Source organism: Gorilla gorilla, chromosome 13 (genome assembly GCF_029281585.2).
Source record: "Gorilla gorilla gorilla isolate KB3781 chromosome 13, NHGRI_mGorGor1-v2.1_pri, whole genome shotgun sequence".
In the NCBI taxonomy this organism is placed as follows: domain Eukaryota; kingdom Metazoa; phylum Chordata; class Mammalia; order Primates; family Hominidae; genus Gorilla; species Gorilla gorilla.
In genome coordinates, this window is record NC_073237.2 from 87,434,583 (window position 1) to 87,455,615 (window position 21,033).

The 21,033-nt window shown below is 41.1% G+C and overlaps 1 long non-coding RNA gene across 3 annotated transcripts; it reads left to right on the plus strand.

Moving 5' to 3' along the window:
• Nucleotides 1–10,817: 10,817 nt before the first annotated feature.
• Nucleotides 10,818–15,633, plus strand: LOC129524580 (uncharacterized). Of its 3 annotated transcripts, XR_010130276.1 has the most exons (4): nucleotides 10,818–10,900; nucleotides 11,327–11,548; nucleotides 14,502–14,572; nucleotides 15,251–15,633. It is a non-coding gene; the product is annotated as an uncharacterized lncRNA (long non-coding RNA). The 3 variants fall into 3 exon arrangements; XR_010130275.1 differs by lacking the exon at nucleotides 10,818–10,900 and having other exon boundaries at nucleotides 15,217–15,633; XR_008668408.2 differs by lacking the exon at nucleotides 10,818–10,900 and having other exon boundaries at nucleotides 11,377–11,548; nucleotides 15,202–15,633.
• The last annotated feature ends 5,400 nt before the right edge of the window (nucleotides 15,634–21,033 follow it).

The window sequence follows — 21,033 nt, forward strand, 5'->3', positions numbered from 1 at the left end:
TTTCTCTACATTCATCTTTCTCTGTGGGCTTCCTATTCCTTGAAACTCTTTTTGACATCAGAGTCAACTTTCTCCTCAACCTGTCCAAATATTCTCTGACTTATTATTGAATGACTGCATTGGCACTCACCAGATTAGAGTAATTTCCAAGCTAATAATTACACTGGGCAGAGCCACAGACACACACAATCTCACACACACACTCACACACACACACACACAAACACACACACACGCGTGTCTCCAGGCATCCCCTGCAGCCTTTGGCTTCACACATACCACATCATAATGCTGCTGGGAATGGGGAGGTTCCTCCGCTAGGTCCATCGAAGCACCCAGATTAAAATATGGTGACCATTTTATTATTTTATCAGACCAGAAAGGAGAAGCCACAGCCCTTAAAATATAGGTGCCCTTAAAGGAAAATTGAATGAATAATTTTAAGCTGAATACAAGTGTGGAAATCCAAGTTACATGATAACTGCTGGCCTGATGTTCTCATGGCACAGTCTTGATTAATACTTTTTAGCCTACTGCTATATGTTTACTGAACCCCTCAGGACAACTTTAATTGGTTCTGAAAAAGCCTGAATATGCCACATTATTCTAGAAGATGACAGTAACAGGTTGGGTGACCTGTGAAGCAGATTCGCAATCAAAATGAATGATTGTTTGTATTTTAAGCCTCTGAGTCTGGGTGTTTGTTATGCAGAAGTACTGAGGTCTGGGACATCCCTGTGAGCTCCCCATCTTCCTATTCCAGAAGGGTATTTTCTGTCAGCCCAATCCTGTTTCTTTCTTAGGCCATCAACCTCCACAAGATCACAGAGCACAGTGAGAGATAATCTATGTTATACACCCAAGAGGTCCAAAAATTTGGTTCCAAAACTTCCTACTAATGTAGAAAAGTATAAGGAATCTTGGCTCCATATAACCTTCAATTTAATGCACATTTCAAAATAATTTCAAATGGTAATTTCAAAATAATATATACCAATATTTTTAATATATTACTATGATATATTATGTACTAATATGTTAATAATTAATATAAATGATAACAACATTTAATATGGAAACTTCCCCTGAAGCTCATGACAGAAAATCATACTAGTCCTTGTCTCCTGGCAGGAAATAAGGAAATAAATGTAGAGTATCTAGATTGAATCTGAACCAAGTATAATATATCACGCAACTGCTGGCATCTGATGCATATGTTGGCATAACTTGAAGACATGATAGTTTTTCTCAAATGAATAATTATCTCTGGTTTAACAGGGCCTATTTCATCCAGTTAGCAGTCCTTATATGCAAAAGGATGAAGATACTGGACAGGACAAGCCCCCTGTGATGAGGGCTGCAGGAATGTCATAAAATCTTCTCCCTTACATGTGTGTGGACTTGCTGTGGATGGCATGAATAACCATGGCATGATAGTGATAAGTATATAAAATAAAGGGAAAATTCAATTGTCATTACTTGTTTTCTTCCCTCCTCTACCTGCAGAAACAGCACCACAGTTGCTTGGGAACATTTCCAGCAACTCTCCAGAACTGATGGAAGATCAGATACGAGGTAGTTGGCAGGCAATGACTAACTAGCTGTTGCAGTTAAGAAGAGGTATAAAACCCTTCTGGTTGGTAGGCCCACACTCTCCATAATGACCTGATCCTCTGTGTGTTTATATAATGGGAAACGCAGGAAGAAAATGCTCTGTTCTCATCAACGTGTGTCTGAATTGTTACTCTTCAGTTTATTTCCATTATTTCCTAACTCTCAGAATGGGAGTATATCCCTGCGGCTGAAGAAATAACATTTCTCAAGGAACACTATAGTGGCCTGTATTTTCCAAAGATGACACCAACAATATGTTCCCAATCCACAGATTCTCCTGCAATGTGACGGTCAGACCCTTTGACCACTTTGTCCAATAGAACACAGCAGAGGGAATGCTGTTCCACTCGTGGTTGTCCTTAACAGGTCTGGGAACTTTCACTTCCTGCTTTGTGAAAGCCAAGTGCCATGAAAGAGGTATGGCGATCTGAACACCACCAACCTGTGAGTAGTCCAGGTTCCACTAACAGGCCCTGAAGGATGAGGATGTCACGTGGAGAGGGAAAAGCAAGGAGCAGCACCAAGTGACAGTCCTAGCCAGGCAGAGCAGAGAAGAACCACCCGAGACAAGCCCCTGAAATATTCCAGACACACAAAATCATGAGTTTTAAGCCATTACTGGCTTGTTGAGGTTCCTATGACTCAGCAATAGGTAACTAAAACAGGTTCCAGTGTTTATCCCAGTTTTGCCCAATCCCAATCTTCATTGAAGGATGCCATTTGACCACCAATTAGTCGCTGTGTCCTCTAAGGAAGCATGCAGACAGCAAGTCTGTGGTGTTTACTAAAGAAACACTCTATGTTTGACCCATTGCACTGGACACAGATGGCTGCCTTGACAGTCAGGGCTCCTATGGTACATATGTCTTTATTTTATAAGCAGGATGACCATATCTTCTGAACCACAGACCCAGGAATGTGGTTTGACAATTATAAATGCAATCAGGAGGCAAGAAGACCGAATATTTTAAATCAGCACTACCCCAGAAAATACAGAAATTATACTGGTTGTGCTTACTGTCTGTCGTGTTTTATAAATAAATCTTAGACAATTTATGTACCCTTCATGTTTCTACTCCTTTGTTAGTAATAAACTACTACATCCTTCACAGATTGTGGAGATTAAATGAGATAATTCACACATAATCAGGAGACTATATGGCACATTGTAGAACTGCTCCATAAATATTAGCTAATTACATTTTTATAGTTACTATCTCTTTATGTCCCTTTCATATACCTTAAGTACACTAAGTGTTCAATAAATACTTGTTAATGGAAGTTAAGGTTGTTTGTTGGGATTATGGAGTCTATTAGTTGGCTATTGTTGTGTAACAAATTACCATAAACTTAATGGCTTCAAACAACTTCCATTCATTATCTCACAGTTCTGTAGGTCAGAAGTCCAAGTGGGCTCAACTGGGGTCTCTACTTAGGATCTTTCAGGGCTGAAATTTTGGCTGGGCTGGGCTCTAACCAAGGTTCTGAGGAAGAGTCTGCTGTTAAGCTTGTTCAGGTTGATGGGAGAATTCCATTTTTTGCTATTGCTTGACTGACTTCTCCATTTCTTTGTTAGCTGTCAGTCAAGGGCCATTCTCAGCTCCTAAGGCCATTTGCATTCTTTGCTCCATGGCCTCCTCTATCTTCAAAGCCAGTAATCGTTCATCAAATACTTCTCATACTGGGAATCTCTCTGACTTCCTCTTCTTCTACCAATCAGATAAAACTCCACTTTAAAAAAATAGATTTAGGAGGTGCAAGTGCAGTATTGTTACATGTATGTGGATATATTTCATCATGGTGAAATCTGGACTTTTGCGTACACGTCACTCAAATAGTGAACATTGTACCAAATAGGTAATTTTTTAACCTTCACCCCATTCCCATCTCCTCATCTTTTGGAGTCTCTAACATCTGCTATTCCACTTTATATGTCCGTGCATACCCAGTGTGTAGCTCCCACTTACAAGTGAGAACATGCAGTATTTCACTTTCTGTTTCTGAGTTATTTCACTTATGATAATGATTCCAGGTCCATCTATGTAAAACTCTACATTTAAAGGGCTCATATGGTTAGGTTAGGCCCACCCAGATTATGTTTTTATTTTAACATCAACTCATTAGTGACCATAACCACATAGGCAGGATTTCTTTGCTATATCACTTAACCTAATCATGGATGCAGCACTGGGGGCAAAGATCATTAGGGCCACCTACAGTTCTGTCCACCAGAGTACAAACTCTGGCCCCATAATTCACTCTCACTTGCAGAAAACATTTACCTGCTCCCCAAAGTTTCCAACAGTCTCATCCCACTATCACACTAGATAAAGTCCAGAATCTCACCAGCTCAAAAGCCCAAAACTCATTATCTACTTATCTGAATCAGGTGTAGATAAAGCTTCTGAGTGTCACCCATTAAGTACAGCTCCGGGGGCACAATTTGTCTCCACCTACACACCTGTGAAATAAAAGACACAAGGTATCTTTCTCCAATACTCCCAACACACAATGGTGGAAAGAATAACAGTTATAGAACTCAAGTCCAAAATTGGGGAAATGGAAGGTAAAAAGGAGGCATTTGTTTCAATCTGTTTTGAAACCCAGCTGGGCAAAATCCACCAGGTCTCAAAGCCAGGTAACCTGTGTCTCTCAGCTGCTCTGGGCTTTCATCTTCAACTTCTGGGCTCCTGCTTTAGCTCTTAGAGTCATGCTCCGTTTCTCACAAAAGGTGACAGGTGTTTGCAGCTGGGGAATTTTATCAGTCTGCTTTTGCCATTTTGTAATATCTATATTCCATTTAGTCCTAGTTGGCATCTTTATTTTCTGCTAATGTGTTTTGCTAAAATATTTCCACTAATACAATGTTTTTTTCTGAAGTGTGTGGGCCTTGTGTGTATTTTCACTGGGTTTCTCTGCATTAGACAAAAGCTATACACACAAATCTTTCTCTAATAATCTCTTCTCTATCTTTGGCTTCTGCTTGGAGTGCTGAACACCAGTGTTTTTAAGCTTCCCAGAGGCTCTCTGGTTTGATTAGAAGATCTACATGGAACACTCTTAATCCCTTGGAAGAGTCATTATGTGGCTGAATACACTAGACCTCTGAGCTTTCCAGGGTTTCAGCAAAGAGCTGCACAAACACATATTCAGCCTTTTCTCTATGTCATAATTTTGGCATCCATCTCTGACTTCTAGGGGTATTTTTTGCCACCTGGAGAGGCTAAACTTTTGAAATTATCAAGTCGTTGTCCCTTCAATAAGTCTTCCTTCAATATGTCTCTCTTCTATTACATTTTAACATAAAAAGCAAGAAAAAAACAAGCAGCACCTTCAACACTTTGCCTGGAAATTTCCTTAGCTATATATTCCAGTTTATTACTTATGAGTTCTGCTTTTTATGTAACAACTGGACACAATGTCACTAAACTTTCTGCAATTATATAACAAGGATCTCTTTTCTTCAGGTTTCCAATAACGTGTTTCTCACTTCCTTCTTGGCCCACGTCAGTAGTATCCTTAAAGTCCAGATTTCTACTAGCAATCTGTTTAAAGTGATTCAGCTTTTTCTATAATGCTCCTCACTTTTTTCTGAGACTTCACTGGCAGAGTCTTTAACACACATATCTCAGTCAACCAATCAAACTATTAGAGTCCTTTCTAACCCATCACATTAAAACACCGAGTCCATACTCTCAGTGAGCCTGTATCGGTAATTTCAGACTGATACAACTTTATATTCCTTCCACTTTGATGCCACACCCTTAAGATCCATTCCCACATATATTCCCCAGGTTTCTGTCACTATAAGCTAGAAACATCACATAGTTCTTTTGGTGTCCATCACACCTCTCTGTGGGTCACAACTTGTACTTCACCTTAGGATCTACTGGGACTTGAGCCTCACGATAGGTCTGTAGGTCCAGAGGAGGATCAGCAGTGCCTACAGGGTCACTAGGTCAGAAAAGCTCATCATAAGTCTTCAGTAAAGGGGGGATAACCTCAGGCAGGGGGAAGAAGCTGCTTCTACTGTTGTACTGGGGGTCCCCAAGACCACTCCCCACCTCAGTGATTAGCTAGGAGGACTCAGCATACAGTCGTACTCACTGTTATAATGTATTACCTCAAAAGGATAAAAAAGCAAAATCAGCAAAGAAAAGAGGTCAATAGGACAAAGTCTGGAGGAAACTAGGCACAGCTTCCTAGAGTCCTCTCCCTGCAGAGTCACAGAGCCTGGACTAATTTCTCCAGCATCTAGTTGTGGCAACACCTGTAAAATATCATCTACCAGAGAGACAGACCAGGGTTTTTACTGAGGGCTGTTCACACAACCACTGTCTGCTTAGCACATACCAAAATTCCAGAGTCCCAGAAGGAAAATCAATCTCAGCCTAGATCAAATTGTTTGCACAAACAGATTAAACAGCGTGGGCAACCTTTGTCATTTAGGGAATAGGGAAACTCTCCCAAAATCCAAGTTCCCAGAAATCAACCAAGGCTCAACCTTATAAGCAGACCTTTCTAAGGAGAGAATTCTCAGGCCTTGCTCTGTTAAAACTCTTTCCTACACAGCTGTCAATGAAGACATGGTAGAATTTAGGGGTTTGAGGCCCCCAGTTTGCTTGCATCTGTTCCTATGTCCATACTCCAGTTTTCAAAATCCCACTTCTTCCCAGTCAGTGCTCTAAATTTCACAAAAGACAAATTGTGAGTTAAGGAATTCAATTTGCTTTGTAATTCAGCCATGAGAGAATCAGACTCTGAGTTTAATCATTTGCTACAACAATTGGGGGTGCTTCTGGCATTCGGTAGGAAGAAAATAGGGATGCTAGACATCCTACAAAATAACAAACTTCCCCTCATCCCATATGAATTTTGAATGCCCACTTGGATTTTCACATAGATGGAGCAACCTGCTTATAATGATCTGAGCCAATAATCTAACTCTTTACATGTAAACAGAAGGGATATTTTTACATGGGTTTAAAATTCATTGACTTTTCCAAGAATATATCCATTGTGTAAATTAAGAGGAGATTCTTCTCTGTTTTCCTTGGAACTTTACCAAGAGTGGCTCATCACTTTAGAAAATCACATTCCTGATGACAAAACTACTTGTGATGCTTGAGTCACAAAAACAACACTTGTATCATCAGTCTGCATTCATGACTTGGGCATTCAAAATGATTGTGTGTGTGTGTGTGTGTGTGTTTATTTCAAAATGTCAAATATAGAAACAAATTTTTAGTTGAATATTGGTTTCCTTTTTTCAAATTAAACCTTTTTATTTTAAGTAGGCACAATAATCTATTAATAGTTATCTCTTTGTCTCTTAGTGATATACTGTCTCTTCTTTTTTTTTTGTTATACTTTAAGTTCTGGGGTACATGTGCAGAATGTGCAGGTTTGTTATATAGGTATACACGTGCCATGGTGGTTTGCTGCATCCATCAACCCGTCATCTACATTAGGTATTTCTCCTACTGCTATCCTTTCCCCAGCCCCCCATTCCCTGACAGGCCCTGTTGTGTGATGCCCGCACCCCCACCCCCACCATGTCCATGTGTTCTCATTGTTCAACTCCCACTTATGAGTGAGAACATGCAGTGTTTGGTTTTCTGTTCTCGTGTTAGTTTGCTGAGAATGATGGTTTCCAGCTTCATCCATGTCCCTACAAAGGATATGAACTAATCCTTTTTTATGGATGCATAGTATTCCATGGTATATATGTGCCACATTTTCTTTATCCAGTCTATCATTGATGGGCATTTGGGTTGGTTCCAAGTCTTTGCTATTGTGAACAGTGCCACAATAAACATACATGTGCATGCGTCTTTATAGTACAATGATTTATAATCCTTTGGGTATATACCCAGTAATGGGACTGCTAGGTCAAATAGTATTTCTAGTTCTAGATCCTTGAGGAATCGCCACACTGTGTTCCACAATGGTTGAACTAATTTACACTCCCACCAGCAGTGTAAAAGCATTCCTATTTCTCCACATCCTCTCCAGCATCTGTTGTTTCCTGACTTTTTAATAATTGCCATTCTAACTGGCATGAGATGGTATCTCATTGTGGTTTTGATTTGCATTTCTCTAATGACCAGCGATGATGAGCTTTTTGTCATGCTTGTTGGCTGCATAAATGTCTTCTTTGGAGAAGTGTCTGTGTATATCCTTTGCCCACTTTTTGATGGGGTTGTTTGTTTTTTTCTTGTCAATTTGTTTAAGTTCTTTGTAGATTCTGGATATTAGCCCTTTGTCAGATGAGTAGATTGCAAAAATTTTCTCCCATGCTGTAGGTTGCCTGAGCACTCTGATGATAGTTTCTTTCACTGTGCAGAAGCTCTTTAGTTTAATTAGATCCCATTTGTCAATTTTGGCTTTTGTTGCCATTGCTTTTGGTGTTTTAGTCATGAAGTCTTTGCCCATGCCTATGTCCTGAATTGTATTGCCTAGATTTTCTTCTAGGGTTTTTATGGTTTTAGGTCTAACATTTAAGTCTTTAATACATCTTGAGTTAATTTTTGTATAAGATATAAGGAAGGGATCCAGTTTCAGCTTTCTGTGTATGACGAGCCAGTTTTCCTAACATCATTTATTAAATAGGGAATCCTTTCACCATTGCTTGTTCGTCTCAGGTTTCTCAAAGATCAGATGGTTGTAGATGTGTGGTGTTACTTCTGAGATCTCTGTTCTGTTCCATTGGTCTATACATCTGTTTTGGTACCAGTACCATGCTGTTTTGGTTACTGTAGCCTTGTAGTACAGTTTGAAGTCAGGTAGTGTGATGCCTCCAGCTTTGTTCTTTTTGCTTAGGATTGTCTTGGTTATGCTGGCTCTTTTTGGTTCCATATAAAATTTAAAGTAGTTTTTCCAATTCTGTGAAAAACTCAATGGCAGCTTGATGAGGATAGCATTGAATCTATAAATTACTTTGGACAGTATGGCCATTTTCACAATATTGATTCTTCCTATCCATGAGCATGGAATGTTTTTACATTTGTTTGTGTCCTCTCTTATTTCGTTGCGCAGTGGTTTGTAGTTCTCCTTGAAGAGGTCCTTCACATCCTTTGTAAGTTGCTTTCCTAGGTATTTTATTCTCTTTGTAGCAATTGTGAATGGGAGTTCACTGATGATTTGGCTCTCTGTTTGTTTGTTATTGGTGTATAGGAATGCTTGTGATTTTTGTACATTGATTTTGTATCCTGAGACTTTGCTGAAGTTTCTTATCAGCTTAAGGAGATTTTGGGCTGAGATGATGGGGTTTTCTAAATATACAATCATGTCATCTGCAAACAAGGACAATTTGACTTCCTCTTTTCCTAACTGAATACCCTTTACTTCTTTCTCTTGCCTAATTGCCCTGCCCAGAACTTCCAATACTATGTTGAATAAGAGTGGTGAGAAAGGGCATCCTTGCCCTGTGCCAGTTTTCAAAAGGAATGCTTCCAGTTTTTGCCCATTCAGTATGATATTGGCTGTGGGTTTGTCATAAATAGCTCTTATTATTTTGAGATACATTCCATCAATACCTAGTTTATTGAGAGTTTTTAGCGAAGGGCTGTTGAATTTTGTCAAAGGCCTTTTCTTCATCTATTGAGATAATCATGTGGGTTTTGTCATTGGTTCTCTTTATGTGATGGATTACGTTTATTGATTTGTGTATGTTGAACCAGCCTTGCATCCCAGGGATGAAGCCAACTTGATCATGGTGGATTAGCTTTTCAGTGTGCTGCTGGATTTGGTTTGCCAGTATTTTATTGAGGATTTTCACATCGATGTTCATCAGGGATATTGGCCTGAAATTTTCTTCTATTACAACACATGTTGTGAAGAATTTGTTCACATGCTGCTTCAATTATGTATTTGCATACACAAAGCACCCTGAAAATAGTAGCTCAAAACAACAAAACTGTGCATTGTGCCTCATGGTTCTGTAAGTTGACTGGAATCAGCAGGATGGTTGTTCTGACCCACATAGTGTCACTTGCAGTCATCTGGAGGCTGACTGGGCTGGGACATTTAAGATGGGGCACACAGCACTTGCCAACCATGTCAGCTAGTAGCTTCACTTTGCTGCAGACTGGAGAGGCTCAGTTTCCCTCCAAATGGCCTTTCCATGGTGCTTGGGCTTCTCCCCTCATTATGTGGGAGTTGAAAGAGACAACGTTCCCAGTGTGGAATAGCTTAGCCTCAGAAGTTACAGAGCGTCACTTCCACTGTATTCTATGGCTCAAAGCAAATCAAAGGTCCAGCCCAGATCCAAAGGGAAGGGAAAGAGGCTCCACTTTTCAAAGTGGGCGTGGCAAGGAATTTACAGCCATCTTTAACCATCACAATACATGACACATAAACTGGAGAATCTAATCACCAAATGAAAAACAAAACAAACAAACAAAAACAGAAAAACAGAAAAGCCCAGCCATTTTCCATGAGGTAGGTTAGTTTCATGCTGCTGCAACACCAGGTGGTGTGCATGAGAAATGCCACTGGCTCAAAGCAGTCTCCTGCTGAGGTGCTCCCGCCTGCTACCAAGCTGGCCCATGGTGAGCCCTGCAAGTGCACAGAGCTGGTCTCCTGAGTGTTAGATGTTCTTGATAGAAGTATCCATTACAGAGTCTCAAACATAAGCAATCATTTGGGTTATAAGAATCCGAGTATGCATGTCAAAGAAAAGCCTTGAATATTGAGGAGTAGCTTGATATAATAAAATATTTGGAAAGACAAAGATCACGTGATATTGCAAAAGCATCGCACCTGTAGGAATCCACATTGCACAACATCAGGGAAGTGGCTTTGAGAGCAACAACGAAATGAAATAGTAGAGTTATCAGCTGTCTGAAATATGGGCAAAAATTACTTGCAGTGGGTTGAAGATGAAAACTACCACTGAATGCAGCAGAATTTTTATTTTAAACCAGTGAGAAGGCACCAAAATAGGCCAATGCCCATTCTTGTATGGAAATATTTCATTCCATAAATGACAGGCCTTTCCATCCACCCCTATATGGTTTGGCTGTGTCCCCACCCAAATATCATCTTGAACTGTAGCTCCCACAATTCCCATGTGTTGTGGGAGGAACTCAGTGGGAGATAATTGAATCATGGGGGTGGTTTTCCCCATACTGTTCTCGTGGTAGTGAATAAGTCTCAGGAGATCTGGTGGTTTTATAAGGGGAAACCTCTTTCACTTGGATCTCATTCTGCCTTGCCTGCCACCATGTAAGATGTCCCTTGCTCTTCCACCATGATTGTGAGGCCTCTCCAGCCATGTGAAACTGTGAGTCCATTAAACCTCTTTCCTTTATAAATTACTAAGTCTTGGGTATATTTTTATTAGCAGTGTGAAAACAGACTAATACACACCCCTTCTCCAAAACCACATCCACCCCCCAAACTGCATGTGTTTGTCAAGGTAAATGGCGTGTGTATGTGTGTGTGTATGTATATATATATATATACCTACGTGCATATATATATATACATATATATTTATTGACTGAGAATTTAAGGTGTCTCAAACTATGGCAGAATTCTAATAAACTTTATTATTTATTTTGTAATGAATTAATTACAAAATTATATAGCAGGTCCTGGAATAACATCATTTTATTTCAAAGTCATTTTGTTATAATGTTGAAGAGAAAAAAAATGAATTCCCCCTGGTGGGGCCACCCTCCGTGTGAAGTTTGCCCATTCTCTCTAGGTCTGTGTAGGTTTTTTCTGGCTACTCCTGTTTCCTCCCACATCCCAAAGGTGTGCCTATGAGGTGAACTGCCATGCCTACACATCCCAGTATGAGTGAGTGCAGGTGGTGTGCACGCGCCCTGCGATGGGAGTGTGTCCTATTCAGGGCTGGTTCCCGCCTTGCGCCCTAAGCTTTGGAGATAGGCTTCGGCCACCCTCAACCCTGAACTGGAATAAGCAGGTAAACAATTCTCTTACTTGTTTTTATTAATTTGTCTTAAATGTATTATAGCTTTTATTTTAATGTTTAATATTACATTTATTTTATTGTTTTAATGTTTAATATTACAAGTGTTTGGGTCTTCATTTAAAAGTTTGGTGATGTTTTTGCTATCAGAAATATGCTACAGGAACTTAACTCTTGTGGATATCAATTAGCCTATAGGGAAATTGGTTTCTTTCTATGCAGTTTTGCTTACAGTCACTGTTTCCAAGAGCCTATGAACGTCATGAAAAACTTACTATATAGGTGTTGGGTATTCTGTCACTAACCTCATTTCCCCACAAGCTCTGTTATTTTTATTATGCAAAATTCCATAGCAAGTGATTTTAGGAACACATTGCAGAAGAAATGACCATATATTGAATTTCATGTTATTTTATTAAGAATTATTTTCCTTTTGCTTCTCTATATTACTGTTAGGTATATGAATAATATATATGTTATATGTGAACATATAGTCATACAAATGTATGTCACATATCTAGATCTGTTGTATTGTCCAGCAATTTCATAACTGGCTAGTAAAGGGGACCGTAAAAGATATATTTTTAAAGGAGGAAATTGGAAATAGAGCTGAGGAACCTCCACTCGGTGATTCCTGAGGTTACTGCACATGGCAGCTAAACCACTCGGCTGGGATACAAGAGGTCCTGTATTGGTTATCTATGGCAGCCTAACAAATTCCCCTCACATTTAGCAGCTTAAAATAATGACTTTTTATCACCTGTCATAGTTCCTGTAGGTCAGGAATTCAGACAGGGTGGCTTGTCACCGCCTCATGGTGTCTGGAGTCTCTGCTGAGCCACTCGAAGCAGTAGCAGGGACCATCTGCAGGCACATAAACTGGAGAATCTAATCACCAAATGAAAAACAAAACAAACAAACTGGTGGGTGTGGCAGTCCACACAGGCTTCCGGTTTTTGGCTGGAACACCCACACATGTCCTCTCCCTGCAGGCTGGGCTTCCTCACAATGAGGTGGCTGGAAGCCAAGGAAAAGCACCCAAGAAAGCCAGGTAGAAGCCATATTGCCTTTTACGGCCTAGCTTGGAAATCCCACAGCATCACTTTCCCTGTATTCTATTGGTCCAGGCAGTAATAGGGGTGTCCCCAGGTGTGAGGGTGAGACTCCCTTACACCTCAGTGGGGGTTAGCATTGCACTGTAGGAAGAGTCATGGGATGGAGTATATATTAGTGTGACCATCTTTGCAAATACAACGTGTTCTAGCCCCCAAGCAAGGGCTTTGGGTAAAACAACGGCTAGAAAGATGAAAAAGATGATATAGGTAAACTTAGAAAGAAACAAAACAAAACAGAACTTTGTAAGGGGATGCACAGAACTAAAGCAAGAGCAAAGCTGAATACTTCTGGAATACCATAGTGAATCGAAATCCCCTAGAATCTGTGATAAACACACATTGTTTATCTTGGAAGAAAAGAGTTTCAGGAATTTCTTTAAAAGTAACATTACGTATATTGCCTCACACGTGGATTTTATGCAAAACTCTCACTTGGCAATTTAGTTGTGGTGTGTTTCAGAAATAATCTCATTTGCTTTCATATCTTGTAGAAAGAATGAAAGAAAAGTCAGTTTGTTTAGTCAGTAACTCTTGCTTTGGACTCAGAGGCCCGGGGGAAAAGAGAGTGTGTATGTGCATATGTGTGTGTGTGTGAATGTGTGTGTGTGTATGAGTGTGTGTGTGTGGGTGCATGCAGAACAAAAGCAAATGCAATAAAATGAGAAGAGATGTGTTTCATTGTCCAGTTGCTTGCTTGTAATGCGAATAGCTTATGTTACTGGATGGACTGACGCCAGGAGCAACGAAGCCAATTGCTTCCCATCTCATGATGGGATGGTAAAACACTGGCCACTTCAGTCCATGCCACTGTGTGGCACCCTACTTTTCCTTGGGAACTGAAACTTGGTGCCTGGAGTTTCATAGAAAACTTGAGGTACTCTAACCACAAAAGTAAAACATGCTTCTGCCTGCAGCGCCCAGTGGAATAGTATAGCCCGGGCAGGCCACCCGAGAGACCAACAGCCACACTGCTCATCCTACCCGAAGCCAGTAGGAAATGTTAGCCTTTGGAGCTCACTCAACACACAGTAGGCATGTGATAAACCTTTGTGAATAGTGCATTAAGTTCCTAGCTGTCTTCCCTGAGCGGCAGAAACACAGGGCTGAAACACTTCCAGCCAGCCTGGGCCCACGTCTGCCAACAAGCCTAGGCGTGTGACGCTCGTAACAATTCTGCATTTTCTACACGGCACAATTACCATCAGTGCCAGAGTATGATAAAGAAGCCAAACAACTGCATTTGCAGATACCCTGAACTAACAAAACTTCATCCTCAAAACAGCTCGGTTCCTGTTTGCAATCATGAGTTTGCATAATCTGTTACCTGGAAGCAATATGAATTGCACAGCAGTTCTGGGAAATGAGCCGGGTAATTACAACTTCAGGAGCCGAGGACAAGATGTGACATTTTACCTACAGGGCACCAAACAAAGTCAACATGTTTAATTTTTATTCTGTTCCCACTGTCCTTCTGGCCTTTTGTTTGAAACTATCTTATGAAAATACAGCATTGAAACAGCCAGAAAGCCCTCAGAGAGACCACAAGAGAAATGATAATGAATTGTTTGTGAACAGCCCCATGGCCAGATTAGTTTTTATAAGATACAGCTTTTTCTACTACCCATCTTTGGCTCCCTCCATTATTTTTCAGCTTCCTGGGGTCCCATTTTCTGTTTGTTAGGGAAAGGTTTTTTGTTTCATAGCTCTAATTGTGTGTAATGTCAAATAAATCCCAGAGGAGAGAACCACCATGTTGCCATCATTGTGTATAAATCGCGGGCCAACCACGAAAGCCATTTGGAAGTCTTACTCCTGTTTTTTCGTCTTTCTAGAAAACCACATCTGGTCAGGAGCCCAATGTGTCCCACTTGGACAAGAATAGAAATCTCTCTTCTGGAATATGGTAAACACAGATTTTGTTTCCAAGTTAACACATAATGTAGTTCTATCATGTTTACAGACAGTAAGTTCTCAATATCATATTAAATATAGATTCTGTGCCAAAAGAATAGGGATCAACCTGCCATCTCTATTTCCAGGAATTAGTCTTTTTTATTCCTCTAGTGGAAACCTTTGAGGAATTTGCTCATTTTCCCCCTAAAGCTGTGAAGAAAAGTTAAAGGTCAAATGAGAGAATAGAATGAAAGAAGAAGAAAACAGAAACTCAAAGAAACCTAGACTCTTGAATTTGAACTCATTTTTTTGCAAAATAATTGAATGAGTCAGTCCGAAATCATCAGAGGGCTCTCCACCTATTTCTCAATGAACTGAGAAGCATGGAGGATTCAGGGTGGGGCTAGGGAGGTGGAAACCCATGCTTTGATTCAGGGAGGGGTAATGCTTCTAAGCTTCATTAGGAACTGAATAATGGCAAGGTGCCCAGGGAGCATGCCTGGATTCTGGCTCCTTGCCCAACCCTCACCCTGCCCCAGGGCAAACTCAGAAAACCAAGTCAGATCATCATAATGACGTGCATGGCTGCTGTTACCTGAGACAGAAGCCATGATGTCATCTTGTCATAATTGACTTCAGGTTTGTCACTCTCAGATCTTCTCTGGTTGGAGCCAATGGTTTCTTTCAGACCTGAGATATCCTGATGAAGCAGACCACACCTGCCCTCAGAGATGACCTCATGAGGAAGCTGAGTTGCATAACAAACATCTCTGCTGCTCAGCCACCTCCACTCTTTTTCAACAGACCTTGGAGATAGCACAGCACCCACACCAAAAAATCAGGAAGCTCTCTTATCAGCAATCTTTCTGTACCTATGAAATCAGACATTCCAACCACGGCAGAACCTCCTGAGTGGACCAGAGCTTCAGAGTCAGGAAAAGCTGGGGCCTAATGATGTTTCCAATCAAATCACTCTGCAGGGGATTTTCCATTTAACATATTGTGATTGTGCAGTAACATTAGTCTTTGCCATTTAACTTATTAAATTTTAAAATCTTGTAATATCCTCAACACCGTCTTTGTCTCGATTTATACATATAACATATACATTTTTATTACATGTTACAAACAATTGATATATAGGAAGAACTCTGTGTGTTTAAATGCCAACCACTGGTACACAGGCTTGAGGAATGTAATATCCAGGATTCAGTTTAGGAAACCAAAGAAATTCTAGGTACTTGATTGAAGAAGATTTAATATTTGGAATTTAGTGTTTTAAAAATTATTGAAGAGGCTGGGCACGGTGGCTCACACCTGTAATCCCAGCACTTTGGGAGGCTGAGGCTGCCAGGTTATGAGGTCAAGAGATCGAGATCTTCCTGGCCAACACGATGAAACCCCATCTCTACTAAAAATACAAAACTTAGCTAGGCATGGTGGTCCATACCTGTAGTCCCAGCTACTCGGGAGGCCGAGGCAGGAGAATCACTTGAACCCAGGAGACAGAGGTTGCAGTGAGCCAAGATTGTGCCACTGCATTTCCAGCCTGGGCGACAGAGCAAGACTCCATCTCAAAAAAAAAAAAAAATTATTGAAGAAGCAGGTTTTAGGCTGTGACTCTTCAAATGACCCTCAGAACAATGAGAACTGGCCAGTGGGGGAATTATTGCCTCTGAGGTCAACGCTGGAGCCAGGCAGTCTAGGTTGGAAGCTCTAGGGACTAACACCCAAAACATCGAGATGTGACTGTCCCTGAGACTCAGGAAATCAAAGATAAACACTGGAAAAACTTAGAAGAAATCCATGACTCTCCTGAACCCACAGTGAAAGACAGAAGCTGTAGGGAGGCCCAGCTTCAGCCCTGCCTCACCTCTTGCTCCACATCAGGGGCCAGCAAACATGCGCTAGAATGGGCCAGAGAGTCCAGATTTGTGGCTTTGTGGGCCATAGACTCTCTGTCACAGCCACTCCACTCTGCCATTACAGTGTTGAAACAGCCAAAGTAATAAGTAAATGAATGAGTATTCTGTGCACCTGTTTACAAAAATAGACTTGGTCCCTGGGCCATAGTTAGACAATCTTCACTCTAGTGAATCTAAATGACACTAATTTACCTCCAGAATCCTAGCTGCAAAGGAGTCTTGAAAATGTATTTTTTAGTTTTCTAATTAAATGGTCCTGAGACCATGAAGGAGTACAACATTCCTGTCTGATGAAAGCACATCGCTCCTGCTGCTTTCTATTTATTTGAATGTAGAGAAAGCGTTAGCCAATACAAAAGGTGCATACCAGGAGACAAGGGCTGTGTTGATTTGCTCCACCAAAAAAGCTACCTCTTGAAGAATGGCTACAGTTGTAGTCATATATTATTACACATATGATAATTTATTGTCATTCTCCAAGAATCGCCTGTCCTCTGCATGAAGAGGACACGAGAGTCGCCTCCTCTGCATCTTGCAAGTTTCTGATGGTGCACCATCTTTGAAATTCACCAGATATGCTTGTTGATTTTGGTTTTATAGGGAAAGGTAGTTCCAGGGGTTTCCATTTGACCATTTCTACGAGAGGGACCCTAGCCCCACCCTCCACATTGATAAGGAAATCAGTGTAGAGATTTGAGCAGTTGTCGAGTATTTCTATCTCAACTTTACATTCAGGAGCTAGAAAAATAACCACAAGATGGGTTTCCAGAGCCACTGGCCTACTGTGAAATAGACTTTGGCCAAAATTCTATTTCTCCCCTGACCATCTCACCTCCCACATCAATCTCCAATCTGGTTTGGATTCGTATCAGCCCAGAGCCTGTGCCTATGTATCCCTGAAAATCTGGGTTTCTCCCTTTCCCCTGTGCATGGCCACCCTAATTAATGGCTTCAGGTAATTTCTTGGATGGTAGGAGGAAGATAGAGTATGCTCTTGTGGCAGTTTCTCTAGGGTCTGGCTCAAGGGGAACAAACCACCTCTTCTCTCAGGGACTTTCCATAGTGTGTGCTCGCTCAAAATTCAGGAGTGTTAACTCAAGTGCTTTTCAGTTTATATATCAGATAGGTTGTCTGTTGATTTCATGGACACCGTGACCCCACCCTGGAAACCTTTGGGCCCAACCATCCTGACCACCATTGGCCCTGATGCTGGTCATGGTGGTCACTCTCATCTTGTCACTGACAGCAGAGTTAATTCTTCTGGAGTTAAGGCTTGTGAAGGAAAGTTAGAGGTCCAGGCCACCATCAGATGAATCCATCACTCAACTGACTATGACAGGAATATAAAGCTAGCTTTTACCTTTTTAATTTGTTAAATAAAAGAACTATGATTGTATTTAACACAGACTTCATGCTTGATTTCTTCTCCTATTTACATATGACTGATATCTATGAAAAACTGTGTTTTTGTTGTATTTCAGTGCTTATGGCAAACTCAAAATTTGGAATTTAATTTGGCACTATTTGGGGTTTTGTCTCTTTGCTGGGATAGATGACAAAGCCAGGGGTAAATAGGCCTTATGAGGTATTTTCTGTCAGCAGCCAGAACTAGAGTCCCTTGAAGAATCACAAATCTATTTAGCTGAAGATTTATGGTATCCTATCATGGAACCATTGTGATTTCCAACTCTGAGAAAGGCTGTAAGTCTCTGTGATTTGGAATGATTTATCTGCCACAGCCAGATTCCATAAGGCTCAATTCTGAAGAAGTGTGAAGCAGGGGAGGCGAGACCCAGGCCCAGAACCGGGTCTAGGGGAGACCCATGTCCGGGCATGAGCCCCACTATGCCAGTGTCATTATTCCTCTGCAGAATGGGTTAGTACTGCCTGGGATGAGGATGGAGTTTGTCCCCGCAGGGAGGAATGCAGCTAGCAGGAATGGCTTTGTGCTCCAGCACGAATGAGTTCAGCAAAAAAGCACAGACTCTGGAAACAAACTAGTTTGAATTCCCACCTCCAACATTTCCCAGAGAAATTACTTAATTTGTGTCTGAGTTTCTTCATCTCTAAAATAAGGATGAGGGAGTTCCTAACTTACAGGATTGCTTAGAGAATTAAGTAAGTTAACTCATGTGAAACACCGCAAGTGGTGGCCAGCACATGGCGAGTTCAATGAATCAGCTACGCCATCTATACGGGGTGACAGGGCAGGAACGGGGGCCCAGAAGATGAAGGCAGAGTAGTAGAGGGAGGACCTTACTCCCCTGAGCTCCACCTATCCCTGCAGGGGTGTTTGGATGGGATTGCCCCTGCTCTGCCAATCCTTCTGTCTTTAATAATTGAGCTTCTCTCCCACAGTAGAAAACATTGAGCTCTGCCACCCACTCAGGTGATATGCTCCAGGCACAGGCATTAAGGAGCTGTGGTTACCTTTCAGGTGGCCTCTAGGTGTCTCTCGGGCCTGAATATAGGAGAACAGCCCATTCCACTGACATCTCTCTTCCTAGCCCTTCTCCTTTCTTTCCTTCTTCCCTTCCTCCCTTCCACTCTTCACATTTGTTAAACTAAACTGAATCCCAGCAGAAGTTCCATATTATCTTCTAGAAAGTCCAAAACACTCTAATTCAAGCCACACTCCCCAAAAGCATCCAAAAAGCTGCTGAAAGAAATGTGCTTGGTCCCAGGCACAGTGACCCGTAGTGAGTTATCCCCCTCATCTGTTGTCCTGGGATGTATTCGGGGTTCTCAGGCAGGCCACTCTCCTGCCACAGACATTTCCTTCAAGCTCAGGCAACCCCAGCACAGGCAACCATATAATATAATGTCTTAGCACAGCTCACTCAGGGATCCATGCTTATCAGGGACATGGGCTTGGTATGAAGAGACACAAACACTCTGGAGTTGTATGCAGAATGGACTACCCAGGGCTTTGTCAGTATCAACACACTCTAGAGTAGCACTCTGTTCATCAATGGAACCAAAAGCCTCCCACCAGGCAGGAGAGATGGTCAGGATGACGGGAGGGGCCCATCAAAGGAGGAGGGACAAAGAGAGAAGATAGATGGCACATGGCAATGGAGGACTAACTTAGTCCATTCCTGCCATATGAGAACAACAAGAAAAGATGGTAATTGTTGTTCTTGTTGTTGTTGTTGTTAGAAAGCCATCTACTTGAAGGCACCAGAGAACAAACAAGCCAATAAATAGTTACAGAACATGATTTGGGAGCAAAAGGAAGGACAGAGAGTGAGCCTAGCACCTGCAGCCAATCTTCCCAGAGACACCTGCTGCTTCCAGAAGCAGTCCAGAGGCAGGGATAGGAAGCAGGAAAGCACCTGGCAGCCTTTCCGTGCAGCGAGCATAAGGTCTGGAGTTCAGGGCCCACCAAAGGGCAGGGAAGGCTCCTAAACCATCCATTCTCAGTCAGGACCATGAAAGGCTACATCCTATGAGCAAGGGTGATCCATTTGTGAATCAGCCCTTGTGGGCACTGAATCCCGGTGTCAAATCTGTTGTGAAATTAGATTATGGGGAACCTGAGTTGCTCAGACCCCAGCTGCCAACCAGGAGAAAATATAAATCTTGCCTGAAGGGAGATAACATCAGACTAGGCCTCAAACTGTTTCTACTACTCTTAATAAACAATATTGCAATTCAGTCAGAAACAACCCAATATTCTCAAAACCAAAGCACGGGAATGTAAAGCAAGAAAGGCAATTTAAAAAATAGAAGCAGTATCAAATCATCAAGTTGTATACCTTAAATATATACAAATTTAAGAAAAGAAAGACAATAGAAGCAAATTCTGGCATTGCCCCCATAATGGAATTATCAGAACTGACTTTTTAAAAACTTTTTTAAAGCCTACATCAAAGGAAGAATACCAGAATGAGCTCCCATGTACAAATTATGCATCCTCACCAGTTATATACACACACACACTTTTTTGGAGTATTTAAAAATAAATCACAGACATAATATCATTTCCCCTCTAAGGACTTCACTATACAATTTTAATGACCTAACCATTATACCATTATCACACCTAAGAAAATAAACAAAAATTTTTCAATAGCATTTAAAATCCACTTTGAGTCGCAGTCTATAAATTAACTACCTCAATATGTTTAAGCAGATTATGAATAAGACTGAAAATTTCAACAGAAAACTGGAAACTTTTAAAGAAAAACAATGGACATTCTTCTGAAAAATAAAATTGTTGCTATTGAAGCTTATAACGGGCTAAATAGCAGATGAGATACAGCTACGGAGAAAATATGTAAATAGGAATATAAATTAGAAGAAAAGATTCCAAATAAAGCACAAAGAGACAAACAGATGTGAAACATAAAAGAAAGGGTGAAAAACAAGAGAATACAGTGTCCTGTTCAGAGGTAACAGCACAGACTGGAGCAGAAGCAACATTAAGAGATACTGGATGAAGATTTCCCCAAACTAATGAAAGATATTTCATTGAACACAATTTATGCCCCTTATCAGATGCATTCAGCCTCTCCTGACTCCAGGGACCCGCACCCCTTGTTTG